General features: G+C 46.5%; 1 protein-coding gene across 2 annotated transcripts in view; it reads left to right on the top strand.

Annotated features, from left to right (window-relative positions):
* Positions 1 to 21608: 21608 nt before the first annotated feature.
* DDR2 (discoidin domain receptor tyrosine kinase 2) overlaps positions 21609 to 23797 on the top strand; it is a 268529-nt gene continuing 266340 nt past the window's right edge. For both annotated transcript variants that reach the window (XR_015872921.1, XM_088459057.1), the window contains exons 1-2: positions 21609 to 21719; positions 21809 to 22023. The gene's annotated coding sequence lies outside the window, so the exon portion shown is untranslated. The remainder of the gene's footprint in view (positions 21720 to 21808; positions 22024 to 23797) is intronic.

The raw sequence follows: 23797 nt of genomic DNA, 5'->3' as shown, positions 1-23797 counted from the left end.
CACCCCAAAGAACCCTGAAGAGTATATAAGGGTGTCCACGAGTGTTATATGTGAGTCCGACATTTCTGAAACTGTAATCCTAGAGAAGCTTCCTTCCACCATTTCTGCACCCTTGCTGCAAATGTGAGGATGAGTAGTAAAAATAATGATGGTGTCATAGAAATTGAGGATGCTACTGAGGAAATGAAACAGGATGAGGGGGATATTTGTGTAACTGACACTATTGAGGATGTTGATGATGAATGTGTTGGATAAGTAAAAGTTGATAAAATTCAGGAGGAGGATGTTGTTTATGTGAAAGTAAGTCAGCTACCAGTGGCAGCAGTTCTTGCCAGTGATAAGAAGAAGGACATTGCCGTGTCTGGGCATAAGACTAAAAAACCCACCTCCTTTGTGTGCAATAATTTTTTTCCAAACCTGACAACATTTGTCAAGACATCTAAACCATTTGTGAGGCGAAATTAAGTAGAGATAGGGATGTTAACCATCTAGACACTAACTCCCTCTTAAGTCATTTGCAGTGAGTTCATGCAAATTATCAAAATCTGATAAATCAAAATAATAACAAGCAGTCCAGCATCAGCTACCAGCATGGATAGATCCCAGCACATGCAGTCTCCGCCACTAACACCTTCATCATTAGTCTCCTCATTAATAATCAGAGGTAGTCCTCCTACATACACTTTGCAAAGGCTAACTGACACCTCCCCTATCCAGGATACCCACTATCTACTTAACTACAGATATGTGAAAAAGTCACTCTAAAGATTACATGACTGTGAGGTGTATCGCCTTTATCAGCAGCAGCAGTATCTAACCCACAATGCAGCTCATTCACAGGTAGACTACTCTCTGGGAGTCATTCAGACCCGGTCGTTAGCGCCGATGCGCTCGGACCGGGTCGATGGCCCCCCACAGAGCATGCGCACGATGGCGCCATCGCCGTCGTGCGCATGCGTGAGACCCGCTACGACCGACAGCACCGGTCGTAGCGGGTCTCGATCCAAAGGGGGCAAGCTGTCGATGCTGATTGACAGCTCGCCCCGTTTGGAAGGCGGGCCGGGGGGGTGGCAGCCCAAACCTACCGTTTGGGGGAGGCCCCACTAGTGATGTCAGTGGAGAGCTTCCGGCTCAGACAGAGCCAGAAGCTCTCCGGGGCTTACGACAAGGGAGACCCTACCCTAGGGTCTCGTCGTAAGCCCCGATCGCGACCATCACCGGAGCGGTCGTTAGAGCTGTGGGTGTTAACCCACAGCCTAACGACCACAACAGAGGCGGGCTGTCAGGATGCAAGCGGCCGCCCAGTTTCTGAGCGACCGCTTGCATCCTCCGACCGCCTCTGAATGAGGCCCTCTGTTTCTCCAGCTTCACTAAGAGGCATACCGGTGTCAGTCTGTTGGACAAACTCAGGGATGTGATAGCAAAATGGCTTACTCCACTAAGACTGTCTTCAGGATTTATAATTTCTGATACCGCAAGTAACATTATAAGAGCATTATAAATGTTTACTTTTCAACACGTACCATGTTTTGCGCACACAGTAAAGTTGGCAGGTGCATGCAAGACATGCTGACTGTGGCCTGAACATTTTTTGGACATTGTTGGCATTCAGAAACTGCATGTAGAAGATTGCAGTGGCTGAAACAAGAATTCCATTTGCCATGCCACCAACTGAAGCAAGAGGTAGTAACCAGGTGAACATCCATCCTTTATATGTTTCAGCAACTAAAGGAACAGCAACAAGCCATCCAAATGTACACAACATGACATAGGTAGTGGGGGGGGCAATGTACTTTAGTCCAGCAGAAATTGAAACCAATTAAATGAGTTCCCTTATTTAAATTACCAGAAAAGCAGCTAGAAAAGCTGAAGTAGGAGATGAAACAAAGCTATTCATCTAAGTATGTAGGACTTGAAGATTAAGGCGCTCATTCAGACCCGCTCGCTAGAAGGTTCACTCGCTCCCTGCTTATACAGATCCAGCGCATGCCCAGCAAGGCAGGCGATCGCACGGCAAGGCATTAGCACACCCACTAAGTCTTGGCGCACAATCGCTTAGTGTATGCAGACGCCCATCCACCATTCTTAAGATGCCCACTTGCGCGCGTCATCTCCTGGAAGTGCTTGAAAACATTGGTACCTCAAGCACCATCGGATGCGATCACAGCGCTTAAGGTTGCCTATACCCTGCCGCAAGCACTGCGATCACTTCAGAGTGAAATCCCACCAAGTGACCTGTACTATGATGCTGCCTTTTAATAATGCATGCCTCTGAAACGGCATTGAGACACTCAGACACGCCTGCGTTCGCACCTGCACTCCTCCTTTTCCAGTGGTCAGAGCCTGTCACCACCCACAAACGGCCTCTCCTGTCACTCACTCTACTGGTCAGTCTATGCGCAGTGAGTGAACGCATTCCAATCTCTCACATTGGTTCGCGCACGTGCATTGCGATGCGTACGCATGCACAGATAGCGACTATCAGCCAGCTACAAGCGTTCGCATCATAGCGAATGGGTCTGAATCAGTTCCAAAGTTCATTATTCGCTTCACTGCACCCAAAGTGTTTGCAGCATCTTGCAATTGGATCATTACATTTTGACAACCATGCTTGAACTTAGGGCCTGATTCAAACCTGCTGCTATTAGAGCAGGAAGTTCGCTGGGGCTTGCGGTGGATGAGACCCTACCACAAGGGTCTTGTCGCAAGCCCGGTGGACGCGATAATCGTGACCATCACCAGGCTGCCCGCACAAGCTGTGGGTGGTCACCCACAGCTATGCAAGCGGCCTGGAAGCGGATTTTTTTAATAAAAAAATCTGCCCTGATTCAGAGCGAGTGCTCGCAAATAGCGAGCGCCTCTGAATCAGGACCTTAGGTTTAAGTCCTATTTAATGTCTTTCTTTCTAACTAACACAGATCTTAAGAGATGCAATGTTTCCTGCTTCAGTTTCTCCTGAAAATTCTGCTGCCATGATACAACTAACCATTTCTAAGAGATCCACTAGTGATGAGTCAACTCAGTGCACCAGAGAAAAACACCATTATGACATCTGGTCAGGCTTAAATAAATTGCCCAAAACTATGGACACCTCTACTGTGACTCAATCTGATACAATATGCATCAATAGATTGGTGGAGGATTATTATAACGACAATGTACAAATTAGTATCTCACATAGGACCTCATTCAGAGTCGGTCGTAAGCGGTCGCTCGGTCATACCCAGCGATGTTCGCTAAACTGCGCATGCGTAAGATTCGCAATGCGCGTGCGCAAACTAGCTGTTGCGATCGGAAATTTCTCTCTCCTGGAACACAGCCAGGTCGTTAGTTTGAGTGACAGAATGAGCCATTTGTGGGTGGTAACAGGGGAAGGTGCTTGTGAACGGGGTAGTGGAGATCCGAAGCAGGCGTGCCTGACTATGCGAACGGAGTTTAATGGGAGTGCATAATTAACAAAATAGTGTCATGGCACACATGACATGGGTAGTTTTTACACTGACTAGTTTCATAGTGCTTGAGAGAGGGTATGGTCACCCTTAAGCTCTGTGATCAGCTCCGATGGGTCCCGATGGTCTCGATTAATCCTTATAACCCCGGAGATGATGTGTTGCTATCAAGAAGGGGGTGTGTATTTAGTCTTACAGCCGCTTCTTACCCTCGCTCATTCAGCTAACGATCATATCTTAGCGACGCAACTTGCGATCGCTTCATTTGTATATCCGGACCCTTTTCCCTTATGATAGAGCGGACCTAACGACCGACTCTGAATGAGGTCCATAGTCTCTTTGAATACTGGAAGGAAAAAAAGGCACTTTGAAGCCACTAGTACAAACTAGCTTTGCTTTACTTAAGCTGCCCACCCTCAAGTGTGTACTCGGAAAGAGTGTTTAGCACAGCCAGGAATTCTGTGGTGATTGGCGTAGGCGGTACTTTAAAAAATTTGGAAAAACTGATGTTCATGGACTACAAATTCTGAGAAAGACCTTTGCTGCCAAATACAACTAAGTACAGAGACTTCTGTAATGGTGGATTGCAGTAGGGATGAGCTAATATTTTGTGATGATGATATTAACACTAATGAGGGTGAGGATGATAATGACAACTTCCAACTGTGATGATAATTAATAACACTGTTATCTGCCTTAAGCCCATTGGTAACTTGATTTGTGGGGGCTCAAACAAAAAAAATACTTCTGCCACAAAAGTGGTAACTGCTGTCGCTGAAGTGCTTGGTTTGTTAAACTGTGCATGTACTTTTTAATATACAGCATAAGGGCGGATGGGAGGACCCAAGGACAATTCCATTGTGCACCACTTTTCATTATGGGTTATGCCAAGATTGTGTGTGTTTGACAGGCAGTGTATTTTACTGGGGCATTCCTGTTCTTTTGTATCTTTTGTATCCTGCAATGTCATCCATAGATAAAATTTGGCACTTGCAGGTTGAACCTGCAAATGCCCAAGTTTATCTATAACACGTTGCTTAGATGTAGTGATAGTCTGTAAGATTTTTTGCATGGTTTGAGGGGAATCACTCTACGATGCACCCTCTGAAGATTGTGGGGGTGAAGGAGGATTAGTAGCAGGGGGATTCCCCAAAGCAGGGCTTGGAATGACTGGGCAAATTTTTATAATCTTTCTGCAGCATCTGCTGCATGTCCTGATTTCCCCATATCTGCTGACACTGACTTAGAAACCAGAGTTAATATGAAGGGGAACACCTAGGTTTAGCTGTATATATGCACAAGCCAAAAATAATTTACGTAAAGTATCACAGCGGACCAGAGTGCCACAGTATAGATCTGCATGTACAATGAATCTAAAATGGCCACCACACATCCAGCACAGCACAGCTACAAAATAGCTCATCAAAAGGTCCACAGTCACAGCAAATGTCTCCACAGGCTGCAGAGACACTATAGGGGCCACAACTTCCAGCTGGAGAGGTCAGAGGAGTAGAACATTTTCTGTGAGCTGGACACAGTACTGACAGGCCAAGCAGGGCGCAGACAAAATGGTGGCAGTGGGCATCAGTGGCATGGGTGGCTGGGTATGGACCACTGCAACCCCTCATATCCAGGAACCATGGAGCACATGAGCCAGCACACCAGGCAGTATAGGTAGCAACATGGGAGACAGACTCTGTGGCTTTGGATGCTGCAGGGAGCCATTACCTTTAGCTAAGCCGCTAAGTACAGTCAGCAGGTACCGATCATGGCCAAATCACCACCACAGGGGCAGGCATGGGTGATGCACTGATTGAGAAAGTTTCAGCCCTGAACCACCAGGGAATCAGGAGAAATGGAGGATAGTTGGCAGGAGCTACAGCAAGCAGCTAATAATCTTTAATTAATAATAAATATTTACTTTGACTAGCTGTTATTCTCCTTGAATCTTTTGTACTGTCCTGAGGCTTATGATTTGCTGTTTGGATTCAGTTTCCATTTTAAAATTCTCATTGGGATTTTGGAAGCTTTTTTTTTTACAATGGTGTTTTCCATGGCTCTGATTGTTTTTCTTGATAGTGATATTATTACTGTAATTAATTCATGAATCAATCAATCAATGCTTTATCTGGCTTCCACTAAATACTCCACCTACATTTACCTGTGCTGGCCCTGGGCCTCTGATCTACATAGTTCTTGATTAATAAACGCATCCTGTCTGCTGCTGCAGTGCCACTGTGTTTCATAGATGTGCTACATTATTTTAATCTGCATTGTGTTTGTGCCGCTGCTCTGTCGCTTAATTTAGCCAGCCAGATCACTGCTGATATTGATGTTAATAATACTGTAGGAACAAAAACAGGTCCAAATTACATGATTTTAACTGTTTTTATCAATTTTAAAGAAATCCAACACCAAAACTGAACCAAAACACTTGAGGGTGGTTTTGCCAAAACCAAAACATGACAATGACCTATAACCAAATCCAAATCAAGGGGGCCCATCTCTAATTTACATGCAATTATGTGTATAAGATGATTTTCATGCATTGCAGCATATACACTTATGTGTGCTTATGAAAGAGCGCTTTTTGCATTTGCATTTTGCAAGCAAATTCATTTCCCCACACACTTTAGGTAAGATATCTGATAATCAATTTTGCTAATATGTTCATGGTGAGTTAGTAGACATGGTTTAAAAAAAAAGATTCAGATCTCACAGCTGACCCCACTCTGTATCCTTAGGGAGGGCAGATCTTACTGTACACATGCACAGCAATGCCTTTTGACTCTGCTCCTCCTTCAGTGGGTGATCAAATCTTGGCAGTGCTTTTTGGGCTGAAACACACTGGTACTGATTAGGGGTGTGCACCGGCCACTTTTCGTGTTTTGTGTTTTGGTTTTGGATCTGGATCTTTCTTCGTGTTTTGAATCTGGATTGGTTTTGCCAAAACCACCCTTCAGTGTTTTGGGTTCTGGGTTTTGTGTTTTGGATCTGTATTTTTTTGAAAAAAAGCATAAAAACAGCTTAAATCACAGAATTTGTGGGTTTTTCTGCTCCTATGCAATTATTAACCTCAATAACCTTCATTTCCACTCATTTCCAGTCTATTCTGAACACCTCACACCTCACAATAGTGTTTTTATGTCCAAAAGGTTGCACCGAGGTAGATGGATGACTATGCTAAGCGACACGAGTGGGCGGCACAAACACGTGGCCCATCTAGGAGTAACACTGCAGTGGCAGACAGGATGGCAGTTTGAAAAACTAGGCCCCAAACAGTACATAATTCAAAGAAAAAAAATAGGTGCAAGATGGAATTGTCCTTGGACCCTCCCACCCACCCTTATGTTGTATAAACAGGACATGCACACTTTAACAAACCAATCATTTCAGCGCCAGGGTCTGCCACACGACTGTGACTGAAATGATTGGTTCGTTTGGGCCCCCACAAAACAAGCTGGCAATTAATCTGTCCCTGCACAAACTGGCTCTACGGAGGCAAGATGTCGTCCTCATCCTCATCCACTGATTCCTCACCCTCTTCAGTGTTGTGTACATCCTCATCCTCACAGAGTATTAACTCGTCCCCGCTGGAATCCACCACCACAGGTCCCTCTGTACGTTCTGGAGGCTGGTCTCCCTGGAAGAGTTGATAATTCATTTTTATGAACATCATCTTCTCCACATTTTGTGGAAGCAACCTCCTACGCTTTTCGCTGACAAAGTTCCCGGCTGCACTAAACACTCTTTCGGAGTACACACTGGAGGGGGGGCAACTCAGGTAAAATAGAGCCAGTTTGTACAGGGGCCTCCAAATTGCCTCTTTTTCCTGCCAGTACAGGTACGGACTGTCTGACATGCCTACTTGGATGCTGTCACCGATGTAATCCTCCACCATTCTGTCAATGGTAACAGTATCATATGCAGTGACAGTAGACATGTCAGAAATTGTTGCCAGGTCCTTCAGTCCGGACCAGATGTCCAAACTTGGTCCTGCCTGCCCTGCATCACCGCCAGCGGGTTGCTTAGGATACCTAAGTTTTTTCCTGGCAGCCCCAGTTGCGGGAGAAAATGAAGAAGGAGCTGTTGACATGTCACGTTCCGCTTCAGCTGACAGTGTTTTCACCAGCAGGTCTTTGCACCTCTGCAGGCTTGTGTCGGCCGGAAAGAGAGACACCACATAGGCTTTAAACCTAGGATTGAGCACGGTGGCCAAAATGTAGTGGTCTGATTTCAACAGATTGACCACCCTGGAATCCTGGCAAAGCAAAAGAAGGGCTTCATCCACAAGTCCCACATGCCGAGCGGAATCGCTCTGTCTTAGCTCCTCCTTCATTTTCTCCAGCTGCTTCTGCAAAAGCCTGATGAGGGGAATGACCTGACTCAAGCTGGCAGTGTCTGAACTGACTTCACGTGTGGCAAGTTCGAAGGGCTGGAGAACCTTGCACAATACGGAAATCATTCTCCACTGTGCTTGAGTCAGGTGCATACCCCCTCCTTTGCCTATGTCATAGGTGGATGTATACACTTGAATGGCCTTTTGCTGCTCCTCCATCCTCTGAAGCATATAGAGGGTTGAGTTCCACTGCGTCACAACCTCTTGCTTCAGGTGATGGCGGGGCAGGTTCAAGAGTGTTTGCTGGTGCTCCAGTCTTCGGCACGCAGTCGCTGAATGGCGAAAGTGGCCAGAAATTTTTCGGGCCACCCAGAGCGTTTCCTGCACGTCCCTGTCGCTTTTCAGAAAATTCTGCACCACCAAGTTTATTGTGTGAGCAAAACATGGGACGTGCTGGAATTTACCCAGATGTAATGCCCGCACAATATTGGTGGCATTGTCAGATATCACAAATCCCCAGGAGAGTCTAAGTGGGGTAAGTCACTGGGCGATGATTTCCCTCAGTTTCTCTAAGAGGTTGTTGGCGGTGTGCCTCTTACTGAAATCGGTGATACACAGCGTAGCCTGCCTTGGAACGAGCTGGCGTTTCTGAGATGCTGCTACTGGTGACACTGCTGCTGTTGCTGCGTAAGGTGATACATCTACCCAGTGGGCTGTCACAGTCATATAGTCCTTAGTCTGCCCTGTTCCACTTGTCCACATGTCCGTGGTTAAGTGGACATTGGGTACAACGGCATTTTTCAGGACACTGAGGACACTTTTTCTGACGTTTCTGTACAGTCTCGGTATCGCCTGCCTAGTGAAGTGGAATCTAGACGGGATTTGGAACCAGGGACACACTACCTCCAGCAATTGTCTAAATCCCACTACACTAATGGCGGATACCGGACGCACGTCTAACACCAACATAGCAGTCAAGGCCTCAGTTATACGTTTTGCTTCAGGATGACTGCTGTCGTACTTAAAGGACTGTTGGAGGGTCAATTGTTTAGTAAAAGTAGTGGTGTTCCTACTTCCTCTCTGGGATGATGAACGACTCCCAGCAGCAGCAACAGCAGCAGCGGCAGCAGGAGGCGTAGCAATGCAGGATCCTCCGGAGGAATCCCGGATAGGAGAGTCAGTCATGCCAGTGACATGGCCTGCAGGACTACTTCCGATCCTGACTAAGGAGGAAATTGATGAAGAGGGAGTTGACGGTGTGGTTTGCAGGCGCTTGGATACAACAGGACAACAGGATTTAGGTGTCCCTGGACTGCTTACGGTCTTAGCCAAAGTTTCTGAACTTGACAGTAACGTATTATGAACGCGCTGCAGGTGCCGTATAAGGGAGGATGTTCCTAGGTGGTTAACGTCCCTACCCCTACTTATTCCACCTTTACATATGGTACATATGGCAAGACAGTTGTTGTCCAGATTTGGATAGAAATATTGCCAGACCAAAGAGGTGGAATGTTTGGTCTTCTGCCCAGGCATGACCATGATGGGCTTTTTCATCCCACGGACAACAACTGTCTCCCCCGGAGCCTGATTTAAACAAACCACATCACCATCAGAATCCTCCTCGCCAACTTCCTCCTCAGCGCCAGCTACACCAGTATCCTCATCCTGTTGTACTTCAACAGTGACATCTTCAATTTGCATATCAGCAAGTGGACTGTGGGTGCTCCTTTCAGCACTTGCAGGGGGCGTGCAAATGGTGGAAAGAGCCACCTCTTCCCGTCCAGTGCTGGGAAGGTCAGGCATCGCAACCGCCACCACACTTGGACTCTCCTTGGGGATTTGTGATATCTTCTTAGAACGCACAGTTCTTTGCTGTGCTTTTGCCAGCTTATCTCGTTTGATTTTCTTAGCGGGAGGAGGGCTTCCATCGTCATGTGAAGCTGAACCACTAGTCATGAACATACTAGTCATACTGGTATGACACACACTAGTCATAGGGAAAGACCTTAGCCGTTCCTTGCCACTCCGTGTCATAAATGGCATATTGGCAAGTTTACGTTTCTCTTCAGATGATTTAAATGTTTTTTTAAGGTCATTTTCCTGAACTTTGTCATTTGGGATTGTATGTGGCTTCTACTATGACATTGGGCATCGGCCTTGGCAGACGACGTTGATGGCATGTTATCGTCTATGTCATGACTAGTGGCAGCAGCTTCAGCACTAGGAGGAAGTGGTTCTTGATCTTTCTCTATTTTATTTTTATCGGAGAAAGTTTGGTCCTCCATTTATGTTATATCGATTTGATATATACGTGCGGCTAAGGCGCACACAAACACAGAAAATATTTTTTATTTTTGCTGGAGAGTAGTGCACTTTGTGGGTTACACCACCCTTTAAGAAATGAGCCAGCTGGCTCTTTACTTATGGGACACAGGCGCACACTTGGCACTGCTCCTTTGTTGATGCACGTGCGGCTACTGCGCACACAATTCACAAACACAGAAAATATTTTTTTATTTGGTTTGGAGTGTACTTTGGGGGTTACAGCACCCTTTAACAGTCAAGCCAGCCGGCCCTTTACTTATGACACAGGCGCACGCTTGGCACTACTTTGTTGATGCACGTGCGGCTACTGCGCACACAATTCACAAACACAGAATTTTAATTTTTTTTAGCACTTGGGGGGAGCACCCCTGACGAACAGAGCACCCCCTGGACAACACTACAGCACCCCTTTAGGACTGGGACACTGCACAGGACTTTGGAGTGGACACAGCCCCTATGGACAACTGACTGCACAACACAGTCCAGCCAGCCCCTATGGACTTTGAAGTAGTGGACACAGCCCCTATTAACTACAGCAGCACAGCACAACACAGCCAGCCCCTATGGACTTTGAAGTAGTGGACACAGCCCCTATGGACAACAGCAGCACAGCGCAGCACAGCACAGCACAACACTACTCTGCACTACACTACACTACACAGCCCAGCCAGCCCTAACTCCCACCCTCCCTCTTCACTGTCCACAGCTGAGTGAGAAAATGGCGCCGACGCGGGTACCTTATATAGGATCCAAAACCCGCGAGACCCGGAAGGCGGGATGATGACGTTTTGCCTCAATTTCAGATCCGAGTCAGCCGGGAAAAGTCGAGCCTGACTCGGATCTGCCTCGGATCAGGGGGGCTCGGGGGGGTTTGGATTTCAGAAATCCGAATCCGCTCACCCCTAGTACTAATTAACATCACCTTTTTGGGAGAGGGATCAGCGCAGAATGAAAGTGAATTCAATATAATGGTGCTAAGGCAGTCGCTCTAAAAACAACACCTCCAGGATGCAGGAGGCAAGAGCAGGCAGAAGAAGGGGCAATGGATAGGAGAGGGGAGAGGAGTCAGGGGTTGCTTGAGAAGAGCTTGCCAAATGAGTGAAGGAGAATCAGGAGCACAGACTCTCTTGGAGTGCAGGAGGGAGCAGAGCAGTCCCTAAGCCCCACCCTTTACAGTGACTAGCAGTGAGCACCAAGGTAAGTAGTTGTGCATTGCCTGAGTGGCAGCACTATGTGGAATAATGTGAACTGGGGAGAATCTAGCAAAATGTGATCTGGGGCTAAACTTTTCCAAAATGTGAACTGCAGGCATAGTATTACATACTGTAAATTGGGGAAACGTTTGTACACAATACGAATAGGATAAACTGTGGTGAGTACTGTGTGGTATAATGTGAACTGGTCGTACTGTGTGGCATAATATGAACTGGGAGCATTGTGTGCTATAATGTGAACAGGGTGGCACTGTGTGACATAATGTGAACTGAGGGCACTAAAATGCTGCATAATAATAAAGACTCTCCTTAAAAAATTGCCCACTGGGTAGACTCCTCTCAGATTCATTGCCCTGGAGAAGCTACAGAGGCAAAATACAAGCTGTAAGATAGGTAGACCTTCAATCAATTACACTTTACTTTTATCAATGCACTGACTCATTTTTGTGGAGCACAGTATGTCCTTTCAGAGGGCAAGTTGCTACTTTTATTTACAAAATAGATGGAGAGCCATTGGTTACACTCTCATAAGTCATCCTAATTATATGCTCAAAGTGGAGGCTCCACCATATTCATGTTACATAAGACCACTTTAAGAGATGAACCATTGTTCTTGAGCCAGTGTACTCACCTCCAGGCTGACATTTGACAGCAAATCATTCACTGGGTGTCTATTCACTTTAAGCTGGCCACCCTCCCTCTGTTTGGTTGCCACTTATGTGCATCTACCATTGCATTCCCTTAGGAGGTGCTTCATGAGTAAGTCTGACTACACTGCTAATGGGTATTTTATTTTCACTTTAACTTGCCCCTACATGCTGGGCACATCCCCTTCCCATACACACTTCAGTACTGGAATGGTGCCAGAGCATGAGTGCAGGACTACAGATAGACAGTAAAAAGGTAGACAATGTCTAGATGGACACCAGGTGTTAGACAGTCAATAGGTTGACTGAGACAAAAGGTCGACAGGGACAAGAGGTCGACAGGGACAAAGGGTCAACACACTACAGGTCGACATGTAGGAAGGTCGACAGGTACAAATAGTCAAAAGGTCGACATGAAAATGGTCGACACAAAAATGGTCACATGATTTTTTTATTTTGTTATTTAGGTTTAGGTTTAGGCACTTACCAGAGGGTTAGTGTGAAGCTGGCCACACACTAGACTAACTTACATCCAACCACCCAACTAGTTGATTGGTTGGAATGAAAATCTGGTAAGGGATGAAAGCAAATTGTTTTGATCAAACATTTAACAAACTTGTCTGATGACCATTTTCATCTGTTTTCTGGCATTTAGGAGCAAATTGCTGATCATCATTTACTCCCATACGTTACCAGATTTTCATTCCAACCAATCAACTAGTTGGCTGGTTGGATGAAAGTTGGTCTAGTGTGTGGCCAACTTTAGGCACTTACCCCGATGGTTGGGGTTAGGCACTTACCCCAATGGTTAGGGTTAGGTACCAGGAGGGAAGGTTAGGTTTAGGCACTTACCAGAGGGTTAGGGTCAGGCACCTACCCCGACGGTTAGGGTTAGGCACCAGAAGGGAGGGTTAGGCACCAAGTGGAGGGTTAGGGTTTGGGTGATGATTAGAGCTATAAAAAATAGAAAATACCTCGACCAGTTTTGTGCCGACCATTTTCATGTCATCATTTTGACCATGTCGACCATTTGTACCTGTCGACCTATTGAGTGTCTAACATCTGGTGTCTATCTAGACATTGTCTACCTTTTTACTGTCTAACTGTTGATCCACACCCCCAGAGCATATGCTTACTTGGGACACCATGGCTCTGTGCTATACCTCTCAGCACAAAAAGCACAGTATTTTCCTGTTACTTCTGTAGAATATGAAATCAAGACCATGAGGAGAAGCAGAAATGAATGGCATAAGAGTATATTAAATTAATTTCAGCATGCTCTTTAAACCCTTTTTATCTCTATGTACAGTATATAAAATAAAGTTCCTGGTTCTGGGGTCTGCCTGTTCTTGTGGGCTAATCTCTTGATACACCGGATGTATTTTGACGGGGTTTTCACTAATCTATAAAGCATTGGCCGAGGAAGGTTTAGGTATATGAACCATTCATCTGTGACAAAAGGGACCCAAGCAGTGACTATTTTAGTGAAGCAGTCACAGAAAAAAATCTAATCTTACACCAAGTTGAAGTACAGTAGCTGCCCATAGTGCTGAAACAGCAAAAGCAATGCCAATCAGAGCTAGCAATGTTCACTGTTGCCTAGCAGCAGCCTAGAGGGGGAAGGGAGTCAGGGACTGGAGCAGGATCACGGCTGAGGCAGACAGCCTGTTCAGACTTGGGAATAGATTAAGTTTGAGCAAGTAACTGTGCATCTTGATAAAACCATGCTGCACTGCAGGTGGGCAGATTTAGGGCCCCATTTACAAATGAAGTATAACCCCTTTAGCGCTCGCTAAAGGGGTTATATCTTCTTGCTGTATTTAGTAAACAGCGGTAATCTTAGATTACCGCTGTTTGTACAGCATCGCTCTCGCCATCTAAAAGATGGCGAGAGCGATGCGCGGCCCATTGCCGGCAATGGAGACCCGGCGGTGCCTTTCCGGCTTCAACGAAGCCTTCCAGGCACTACCGGGTCTCTCTGTCATGCACATGTGCAGACGGACCGTCGCGCATGCGCATGACCATGAAGCCCCGTCGCTGGCAGCGTTAGGCTGCCAGCAGCCCAGCAGAGGACCTCGTCGAGGACGAGGATTCCGTTGGACTTCTTGGGACCTCGCCGGAGGGGTAAGTGTTACTAAATACCAGTGGAATTTCCGTTTGTATCACAGTGATACTAAATGAAAATTGCCGCTGGTATTTCACTTCGTTTGTAAATGGGGCCCTTAAAATGTGCAGAGAGAGTTAGATTTGCACTGTACCCCCCTCTTACTTTGTATTGCACCGTGTCCCCCCTCTAAATTTGTATTGCACCACCATCGGATCCAATGTCCATCCCTACACTGAACATGCAGGCGGACCCCGGCCATCATTCCTTCTCCAGCATGATGTTTCCGCTCAACCACATGCCCTCGGTGAACAGGAGGCACTTCCCATTGAAGTCAACACTGTTCTTGGACAGGGCCACCACTGTGAGGAAAGTCCACAGGAAGCCCATGAAATACAGGGTACATTGTGCAAAGAGGACATTGCTCATCACCATGTTCGGCAGCTGGGGAGGGGTGCGCATGGAGGCTGCAGAAATATGCACAGGTGCCCCAGCCCCGGAGATATGCTGCTGATAATGCTTGTGGTAGCTGCAATACAAATCTCTCATCCATATCCTGCCCTTCCCAGCACATCCCAATGGCCGTGCCCCAGTCAGCTGCAGGGAAGCAGCAGTGCGGATTGTGGTGGTGAGATGAAATTGCTCCTGTGCATCAAATGATAAAAACACTACCATCAGAACAAAAAAATTGCAAACTCGGGGTGGGTCTCTAGTTTTTAAAATGAAAAAGTTTTAACCCCACATTCAGAATAGTTTTTGTCGAAATACCAATACTGTATTTGTAGAAAATTTGCCAAAATGTTGCGCCTCGCTCTAGCATAAACTAAACATACATCTTATCCTAGGGACATTGAGGGCCTCATTCAGAGGCGGTCGTTAAATGCAAGCAGTCGCTCTGAATCAGGGCAGCCGCTTGCATCCTGAACGGTCGCCTCCTTGTCGATCGTTAAGCTGTGGGTTAACACCCACAGCTCTAACGACCACAGCTCTAACGACCGACATCGGGGCTTACGACCAGACCCTAGGGTAGGGTCTGGGAACTCGTAAGCCCCAGGGAGCTTCCTGCTCTGTTCGAGCAGGAAGTTCTCCACTGGGGCCGCCCCCAAGCGGCAAGCGTTTCGACTGGAACGCCTCCGTTTGTCCGAGCACGCCCCCGGCCCGCCCAGCAAATGGGGCGAGCTGTCACTCAACATCGACAGCTCGTCCCGTCTGCTACAAGACCCTTAACGACGGAGCGTCCGTCGTTAGCCGGGTCTCGCGCATGCGCACGACGGAGCCGGCTCCGTCGTGTGTATACGCTGTGGGGCAACATCGAGTCGGTTGTGAGCGCTCAGCGCTCACGACCGACTCTGAATGAGCTCCTAAGTTTTTAAGGGCACCTATGTACCATTCAACGGTGAAAAAAGTATCTAGCATGTATAACTTTGACAAGCAAGATGGGCCCCCCTCAGCTTTGGGCCCCGTACCAGCTACACCCCTTGCACCTATAGTAGTTAGGCCCATGTCTTATCCTCTTTCTATATTGCAAAGAAATCTCATACATTTAAGTAATTAATTTCATTTTGGTTATATTCTAATTGTACGTGTGTAAGGTAGGGGTGAGCGGGTTCGGATTTCTGAAATCCGAACCCCCCCGAGCCCCCCCGATCCGAGTCCGATCCGAGTCAGGCTCGACTTTTCCCGCCTGACTCGGATCTGAAATCGAGGCAAAACGTCATCATCCCGCCTTCCGAGTCTCGCGGGTTTTGGATCCTATATAAGGTACCCGTGTCGGCGCCATTTTCTCACTCGGCTGTGGACAGTGAAGAGGGAGGGTGGGAGTTAGGGCTGTGTAGTGTAGTGTAGTGTAGTGTAGTGCTGCTGTTGTCCACTACTTCAAAGTCCATAGGGGCTGGCTGTGTTGTGCTGTGCTGCTGTTGTTAATAGGGGCTGTGTCCACTACTTCAAAGTCCATAGGGGCTGGCTGGACTGTGTTGTGCAGTCAGTTCTCCATAGGGGCTGTGTCCACTCCAAAGTCCTGTGCAGTGTCCCAGTCCTAAAGGGGTGCTATAGTGTTGTCCAGGGGGTGCTCTGTCCATCAGAGGTGCTCCCCCCAAGTGCTAAAAAAAATAATATATTTTCTGTGTTTGTGAATTGTGTGCGCAGTAGCCGCACGTGCATCAACAAAGTAGTGTCAAGCGTGCGCCTGTGTCATAAGTAAAGGGCCGGCTGGCTTGACTGTTAAGGGTGCTGTAACTCCCGAAAGTACACTCCAGTCCAAACCAAAAAAAAAAATATTTTCTGTGTTTGTGAATTGTGTGCGCAGTAGCCGCACGTGCATCAACAAAGTAGTGCCAAGCGTGCGCCTGTGTCATAAGTAAAGGGCCGGCTGGCTTGACCGTTAAAGGGTGCTGTAACCCCCAAAGTACACTCCAGTCCAAACTAAAAAAAAAATTATTTTCTGTGTTTGTGAATTGGGTGCGCAGTAGCCGCACGTGCATCAACAAAGTAGTGCCAAGCGTGCGCCTGTGTCATAAGTAAAAGGCCGGCTGGCTTGACCGTTAAGGGTGCTGTAACCCCCAAAGTACACTCCAGTCCAAACAAAAAAAAAAATTATTTTCTGTGTTTGTGAATTGTGTGCGCAGTAGCCGCACGTGCATCAACAAAGTAGTGCCAAGCGTGCGCCTGTGTCATAAGTAAAGGGCCGGCTGGCTTGACCGTTAAAGGGTGCTGTAACCCCCAAAGTACACTCCAGTCCAAACTAAAAAAAAAATTATTTTCTGTGTTTGTGAATTGTGTGCGCAGTAGCCGCACGTTCATCAACAAAGTAGTGCCAAGCGTGCGCCTGTGTCATAAGTAAAGGGCCGGCTGGCTTGACCGTTAAAGGGTGCTGTAACCCCCAAAGTACACTCCAGTCCAAACCAAAAAAAAATATGTTTTCTGTGTTTGTGAATTGGGTGCGCAGTAGCCGCACGTGCATCAACAAAGTAGTTCCAAGCGTCCACCTGTGTCATAAGTAAAGGGCCGGCTGGCTTGACCATTAAAGGGTGCTGTAACCCCCAAAGTACACTCCAGTCCAAACCATAAAAATATATATTTTCTGTGTTTGTGAATTGTGTGCGCAGTAGCCGCACGTGCATCAACAAAGTAGTGCCAAGCGTGCGCCTGTGTCATAAGTAAAGGGCCGGCTGGCTTGACCGTTAAAGGGTGCTGTAACCCCCAAAGTACACTCCAGTCCAAACTAAAAAAAAAATTATTTTCTGTGTTTGTGAATTGTGTGCGCAGTAGCCGCACGTTCATCAACAAAGTAGTGCCAAGCGTGCACCTGTGTCATAAGTAAAGGGCCAGCAGGCTTGACCGTTAAAGGGTGCTGTAACCCCCAAAGTACACTCCAGTCCAAACCAAAAAAATATATATTTTCTGTGTTTGTGAATTGTGTGCGCAGTAGCCGCACGTGCATCAACAAAGTAGTGCCAAGCGTGCACCTGTGTCATAAGTAAAGGGCCGGCTGGCTTGACCGTTAAAGGGTGCTTTAACCCCCAAAGTACACTCCAGTCCAAACCAAAAAAATATATATTTTCTGTGTTTGTGAAATGTGTGCGCAGTAGCCGCACGTGCATCAACAAAGTAGTGCCAAGCGTGCGCCTGTGTCATAAGTAAAGGGCCGGCTGGCTTGACCGTTAAAGGGTGCTGTAACCCCCAAAGTACACTCCAGTCCAAACTAAAAAAAAAATTATTTTCTGTGTTTGTGAATTGTGTGCGCAGTAGCCGCACGTTCATCAACAAAGTAGTGCCAAGCGTGCACCTGTGTCATAAGTAAAGAGCCAGCAGGCTTGACCGTTAAAGGGTGCTGTAACCCCCAAAGTACACTCCAGTCCAAACCAAAAAAATATATATTTTCTGTGTTTGTGAATTGTGTGCGCAGTAGCCGCACGTGCATCAACAAAGTAGTGCCAAGCGTGCACCTGTGTCATAAGTAAAGGGCCGGCTGGCTTGACCGTTAAAGGGTGCTTTAACCCCCAAAGTACACTCCAGTCCAAACCAAAAAAATATATATTTTCTGTGTTTGTGAAATGTGTGCGCAGTAGCCGCACGTGCATCAACAAAGTAGTGCCAAGCGTGCGCCTGTGTCATAAGTAAAGGGCCGGCTGGCTTGACCGTTAAAGGGTGCTGTAACCCCCAAAGTACACTCCAGTCCAAACAAAAAAAAAATTATTTTCTGTGTTTGTGAATTGTGTGCGCAGTAGCCGCACGTGCATCAACAAAGTAGTGCCAAGCGTGCGCCTGTGTCATAAGTAAAGGGCAGGCTGGCTTGACCGTTAAAGGGTGCTGTAACCCCCAAAGTACACTCCAGTCCAAACCAAAAAAATATATATTTTCTGTGTTTGTGAATTGTGTGCGCAGTAGCCGCACGTGCATCAACAAAGTAGTGCCAAGCGTGCACCTGTGTCATAAATAAAGGGCAGGCTGGCTTGACCGTTAAAGGGTGCTGTAACCCCCAAAGTACACTCCAGTCCAAACCAAAAAAATATATATTTTCTGTGTTTGTGAATTGTGTGCGCAGTAGCCGCACGTGCATCAACAAAGTAGTGCCAAGCGTGCGCCTGTGTCATAAGTAAAGGGCCGGCTGGCTTGACCGTTAAAGGGTGCTGTAACCCCCAAAGTACACTCCAGTCCAAACCCAAAAAAAAATAATTTTCTGTGTTTGTGAATTGTGTGCACTGTGGCTGCACGTGCATCAACAAAGGAGCAGCGCCAAGCGTGCGCCTGTGTCCCATAAGTAAAGAGCCTGCTGGCTCATTTCTTAAAGGGTGGTGTAACCCACAAAGTGCACTACTCTCCAGCAAAAATAAAAAAATATTTTCTGTGTTTGTGTGCGCTTTAGCCGCACGTATATATCAATATAACATAAATGGAGGACCAAACTTTCTCCGATAAAAATAAAATAGGGAAAGATCAAGAACCACTTCCTCCTAGTGCTGTTGCTGCTGCTGGGAGTTGTTCATCATCCCAGAGAGGAAGTAGGAACATCGCTACTTTTACTAAACAATTGACCCTCCAACAGTCCCTAGTGATGAGGATGAAGTACGACAGCAGTCATCCTGAAGCAAAACGTATAACTGAGGTCTTGACTGCTATGTTGGTGTTAGACGTGTGTCCGGTATCCTCCATTAGTGCAGTGGGATTTAGACAATTGATGGAGGTAGTGTGTCCCCGGTTCCAAATCCCATCTAGATTCCACCTGCATCCTCAAAGCAGCAGCGACAAGCATGCGTCTGTCTGTTAAAGGGTGGTGACACCCTCAAAGTGTGCTACACAAACAATAAAAATATTGTTCTTTTTTTTCTGTCTTTGTGAATTGTGTGGGCTGTAGCTGCACTTGCATCCTCAAAGCAGCAGCGACAAGCGTGCGTCTGTCTGTTAAAGGGTGGTGACACCCTCAAAGTGTGCTACACAAACAATAAAAATATTGTTCTTTTTTTTCTGTCTTTGTGAAATGTGTGGGCTGTAGCCGCACCTGCATCCTCAAAGCAGCAGCGACAAGCGTGCGTCTGTCTGTTAAAGGTTGTTGACACCCTCAAAGTGTGCTACACAAACAATAAAAATATTGTTCTTTTTTTTTATGTCTTTGTGAAATGTGTGGGCTGTAGCCGCACCTGCATCCTTAAAGCAGCAGCGACAAGCGTGCGTCTGTCTGTTAAAGGGTGGTGACACCCTCAAAGTGTGCTACACAAACAATAAAAATATTGTTCTTTTTTTTTCTGTCTTTGTGAAATGTGTGGGCTGTAGCCGCACCTGCATCCTTAAAGCAGCAGCGACAAGCGTGCGTCTGTCTGTTAAAGGGTGGTGACACCCTCAAAGTGTGCTACACAAACAATAAAAATATTGTTCTTTTTTTTTCTGTCTTTGTGAATTGTGTGGGCTGTAGCCGCACTTGCATCCTCAAAGCAGCAGCGACAAGCGTGCGTCTGTCTGTTAAAGGGTGGTGACACCCTCAAAGTGTGCTACACAAACAATAAAAATACTCTTCTTTTTTTTCTGTCTTTGTGAATTGTGTGGGCTGTAGCTGCACTTGCATCCTCAAAGCAGCAGCGACAAGCGTGCGTCTGTCTGTTAAAGGGTGGTGACACCCTCAAAGTGTGCTACACAAACAATAAAAATATTCTTCTTCTTTTTTCTGTCTTTGTGAATTGTGTGGGCTGTAGCCGCACTTGCATCCTCAAAGCAGCAGCGACAAGCGTGCGTCTGTCTGTTAAAGGATTACATCGGTGACAGCATCCAAGTAGGCATGTCAGACAGTCCATACCTGTACTGGCAGGAAAAAGAAGCAATTTGGAGGTCCCTGTACAAACTGGCTCTATTTTACCTGAGTTGCCCCCCCTCCAGTGTGTACTCCGAAAGAGTGTTTAGTGCAGCCGGGAACCTTGTCAGCGAAAGGCGTAGGAGGTTGCTTCCACAAAATGTGGAGAAGATGATGTTCATAAAATGAATTATCAACTCTTCCAGGGAGACCAGCCTCCAGAACGTACAGAGGGACCTGTGGTTGTGGATTCCAGCGGGGATGAATTAATACTCTGTGAGGATGAGGATGTACACAACACTGAAGAGGGTGAGGAATCGGTGGATGAGGAGGATGAGGACGACATCTTGCCTCCGTAGAGCCAGTTTGTGCAGGGACAGATTAATTGCCAGCTTGTTTTGTGGGGGCCCAAACGAACCAATCATTTCAGCCACAGTCGTGTGGCAGACCCTGGCGCTGAAATGTTTGGTTTGTTAAAGTGTGCATGTCCTGTTTATACAACATAAGGGTGGGTGGGAGGGCCCAAGGACAATTCCATCTTGCACCTCTTTTTTTTCTTTGCATTATGTATAGTTTGTGGCCTAGTTTTTCAAACTGCCATCCTGTCTGCCACTGCAGTGCCACTCCTAGATGGACCACGTGTTTGTGCCGCCCACTCGTATCTCTTAGCATAGTCATCCAGCTACCTCGATGCAACCTTTTGGACATAAAAACACTATTGTGAGGTGTGAGGTGTTCAGAATAGACTGGAAATGAGTGGAAATTAAGGTTATTGAGGTTAATAATAGCATAGAGCAGAAAAACCCACAAATTCTGTGATTTTAGCTGTTTTTATGCTTTTTTTCAAAAAAATACAGATCCAAAACACAAAACCCAGAACCCAAAACACGGAAGGGTGGTTTTGGCAAAACCAATCCAGATCCAAAACACGAAGAAAGATCCAGATCCAAAACCAAAACACAAAACACGAAAAGTGGCCGGTGCACACCCCTAGTGTAAGGAGTCTGATTTCTTGTGTTTTTACAAAATAAAACATTTCTGCAGTGGATTTTTATTTGGATATAACTTTGTGCACTGTAAACCATGTTGGGATCAATGAAGGAAGGTAGAAGGGGGGGCTCTGACAGAAGCCAGTGTTATTGTGAGCTAAATTTTCTTTCCTTAATTGAAACCAAATGTTGTCCAGACTGCATGCTGGGATCTCTGGCAGCTTCTTTGCCATACACAGAATCTTTCTGAAAGACGTCTTACATGAGGCACATTACTGACCCTCCCTGCAAACATTTCCTTTGGAAACGGATGACTCTCTCTTCTTCTCCTATAGATCTCTGGATTTTGATTTAAAGAAAGTGCTTTTAAATGTAAGGATTTTTTTCATGATTTAAGCTTAAAATATTAGGCGGAGAAAAGGAACATTATACATTTTGTTTGATTGTTTTGTTGGTTTCAGTTGATCTACCTAGTATCCAGATGTGCCAATGAAGCATTAAGTGAGTTATCCGGAATGGTAGCAAGAATCCAGAGAAAGGTATCAGAAAATATGCTGAGAAAATGTATGAGAGGAAAATGGACCTCGTTTGATGATGTTTGAAACGTGGACATTTTACCATTAATAGCACTTTTGCTAAAGTTGTCTATAAGCCACGGAGATCACGTCTTTAACATGTAAGTTTCACATTTTTTTATATCATTTTCTTGTTCTACTACAGATGTCTTTCATGTATAATGCATTTCCATATGCTTTTAAAATATACATTATTGTGTACTGTTCCCTGTACCTTATGTGTACTGCAAGACCAATCTTAGTGAAGGGATCTGTGCCTCTGTGTCACTGCTGCATGTTATGCTTAGAGCTTGGCGTGGTGTTGCCGGCTCCTCTTGTAGAAATGGAGATTATTTCATGTGTGGAGATTACTTATTTCAGAGCTAGAACATTTCACTATATTGTTTTTGTTAAACCATTTTTATTCTTTTTTGTTTATATTCTAAAATTAAATTTTGTGTGCAGTAAAATAATAACTCATTCACTTAAATATAAAATGACCATCCGGACTATCTGTTTTCTTATTTAGGAGCCAATTTGTCATTGTCTGCAATTTAGGCCTGATCAACATCATTTCTTACCTCCTCATATCGCAGTAATAAGACATTAAGGACCTTATTCAGAGTCGGTCGCGAGCGCCAAGCACTCGCAACCGACTCGATGTTGGTCCACAGGGCATGCGCACAACGGAGTCGGCTCCGTCGTGCGCATGCGCGAGCCCCCGCTAACGACGGGTGATCCATCGTTAGCGGGCTCGAAGCAGACGGAGCGAGCTGTCGATGTTGATTGACAGCTCGCCCGGTTTGCTGGGCGGGCAGGGACGTGCCTGCCCAAACGGAGGCGTTCCCGCCGGAACGCTAGCCGTTTGGGGGCGCCCCACTGACATCATCAGTGATGTCAGTGGGGAGCTTCCTGCTGAAACACAGCAGGAAGCTCCCTGGGGCTTAAGGTTGACGAGACCCTACCCTAGGGTCTCGTCGTAAGTCCCGATGGTCGCGATGGTCTTGACCATCGCGACCATCTCCCTGAGCGGTCGTTAGAGCTGTGGGTGTTAACCCACAGCTTAACGACCGACATGGAGGCGGCCGTTCAGGATGCAAGCGGCCGCCCTGTTTCTGAACGACCGCTTGCATCCTACGACCGCCTCTGAATGAGGCCCTATGTATCGGGAAAATGTATGAAGAATAACATGCTGGGACATGGGATCAGTAGGAGTCTGTCCTTGTGAAGTCAAAAAAGTAAAGTGATGGCTTATGCGATTATTTACTTCCGGGTCCTGGCCCAGTAGAGTTACTGCGCATGCGCTACTAAACATTAATGGAGAGGGATCCAAAAGGACCCGTTTCTGAAAAAAGCGTGACGATGAAGCCTATGTCATCTAAAGGCTACAATTGCTAATGCCATCAAAAGTTATTTTGGGCGAGATGCATCAAGGGTAAAAATGCGGTCAAATGCCAAAAATGCGGGTTTCACCGCATTTTTCATATGCACCAAGCCCCGGAATACGATGCTTGGCTGCGGTGGGTAACGCAATCTTCCTGATAGAGTTATGGGCTATGGGCTTTTCTCCGTAGAGTACTGACAGAGGGATCCAATCGGATCCCTCCCAGCACCCCCAGCGGCACGCGCTTCTTTCTGCGCATGTGCAGAAGGATGCCGGAGGGGCTTCTGAGTCATAGACCCGGAAGTCCCTCCAATGCAAAGGGCCGCTCTTAACGTCAGAACGGACCTTTGCGGGGATCGTCATGCATGCCGGCGTTGCCAACGCTGGCATGCATGCGGTGACCGGCGGAATGCATCACACTACAAATACGATGTGTCATGCATCCCGCCCCTCCTGTGGAACCCTATTAATACATCATGGGGATATATAACAAATACTTAAATCCTCCAATA

This window comes from Taudactylus pleione, unplaced genomic scaffold (genome assembly GCF_031769625.1).
Source record: "Taudactylus pleione unplaced genomic scaffold, aTauple2 ptg000889l, whole genome shotgun sequence".
NCBI classification, from domain to species: Eukaryota; Metazoa; Chordata; class Amphibia; order Anura; family Myobatrachidae; genus Taudactylus; species Taudactylus pleione.
Note: the sequence above shows the minus strand (reverse complement) of the source record. Positions and strands in the feature narration are given on the sequence as shown.